We start from the raw sequence: 1,854 nt of genomic DNA, 5'->3' as shown, positions 1-1,854 counted from the left end.
ACGATTGCAAACCACTGCCCCGGATCTTCACTTGCTACCTGAATGTTCCTCATGACGACTACATTACTGCTTGTTTAATGCATTATGAACACAAGAGACAAAGTAGACGGAGATGGTGGGTGTGACCATGAATTGAAAGGCGGTGGTATTTTGGACTGCTTCTCTCTTTCTCTTGTAGTAGCATGACCCCGCAACCTGAAGCTCAGCATACTTCCCAGGTTGGGCATGCCCAGGTCCGCCGCCTTGTCCGCGCTCATTGGACAGCGGGCTCCCCGATGTTCATTTCTTACTTGCAATTAGCTTCGTGCCCTGTAGCCTACTCTTTTCTTTATGGAATTTTCGGCACTAGGATAACTCTCTGTGAACCTTCTGGTGAACTGGACCCCATTTTCGAGCTCGTGCTCGGACGTGGGTAGACCTTTACTTCCCGCAGGGGAGGGTGTGTCTGGGGGGCCTTACGGTGCACAGAGAGTTGCCAATCTTTTTGCTAAGAACTGGCTGTTTCATAGGGAAGGGGGACCTACTTTGAAAAGACGCAGGTCCTTTTCTTCCTCACTCAATCGGCCTCCCCGATTGAGAGGGGAGAGCAGGCTGAACCAGCCGTATCAGCTGTTGCCCCCACAAACAAGCCCGAAAGCCGAAAGGGCGGACCGAAGCGTCCGAGGCCGGAGACCGACTCTGATGAAGAGTCGGGATCCCTAAACATTTCGCCCAGTTTAAAGTGCCAGCTTCGACAATGCCTACCAATTGGTCAGGGCATTGGAGTTGCAACGGAAAATCCGGTTGTCGATCCGGGTCGCCCGAGATCAGTGCATGATCATAATGCCCAAAGATCAAGCTACCCTGAATTTCCTCCGGGAAACGAAGGAGCCACCAGATGGGAGGAAAGTGAGTCTTTCCCCACTGATTCCGGAGGAAAAGAGAACCAAGATGGTGCTACTTGGCTTCTCAGTCTCATACGATGTGGAGCTGATCGCTTCACACCCACAGGTCATGCAGGCTTCCCGAATGTCGAAGGGGAAGACTCCAACCAGGCAAGTCCTAGTGACCATGAAAGGTGCCCCAACCACTACCCTTGATCTGGGTAACTGGGGCACCTACAACCTTCGAACGTACGTGCCAGAACCACTTCGGTATTTCAAGTGCCAGAAATACGGTCACCACCAGGCTAACTGTACAGCCAAGCCTAAATGTTGTGTCTGTAGCAAGGCACACAACACAGAAGTGTGCCTTAAAGCATATAGAGAGGAAAAGAGGGACACAACAGCCAAATGTCCCAATTGTGCCAAGAAGCATCACGCCTGGAGCCTGACTTGCTCTGTCAAGAAAGGGGCGGCCCTCAGGCGACAAGAGGTTGCTCATAAGCGACCAGACTTTGTTCCTGCCCCCCCAGGCACCCACGTCTGGGGAAAGAACAAAAGTGAAAAGGCCTCCCGACCTCCTAAGAGGAAGGAAGCAACCCCCCAACCGACACCGGATGTCTCCAACAAAAAGGAGTTTCCGACAATGCCAAAGGTGCAGAAAAAGAAACTAAAGAAAATAGGTTCTAAGAGCACCACAAAAACCTCCCCAACAGATGATCATCTCCTCTTTGACGAGGACGATATGACTCCTGTTGACTGCTGTTGTCTCAGCAGTAGCAACAGCCCTGGGGAAGTCGAGTGAGGAGGCCGAGAAGGCAGTTTCCGTTGCCATGACGGCAATGACCAAGACTGTTGCAGCCCTGAAGGGTATCACGTCTTCACACTGCCAAGAACACTTGGCAAGCGAGGCTTGATCACCCTTATGAGAGCAACAATCCCCTGCTCTGCAATAGCCGATGCATCGCACTGTGGAGACGATGTTTAATCCCTT

This window comes from Penaeus chinensis, chromosome 5, assembly GCF_019202785.1.
Source record: "Penaeus chinensis breed Huanghai No. 1 chromosome 5, ASM1920278v2, whole genome shotgun sequence".
Taxonomy (NCBI): domain Eukaryota; kingdom Metazoa; phylum Arthropoda; class Malacostraca; order Decapoda; family Penaeidae; genus Penaeus; species Penaeus chinensis.
This window is presented reverse-complemented; position numbering follows the sequence as displayed.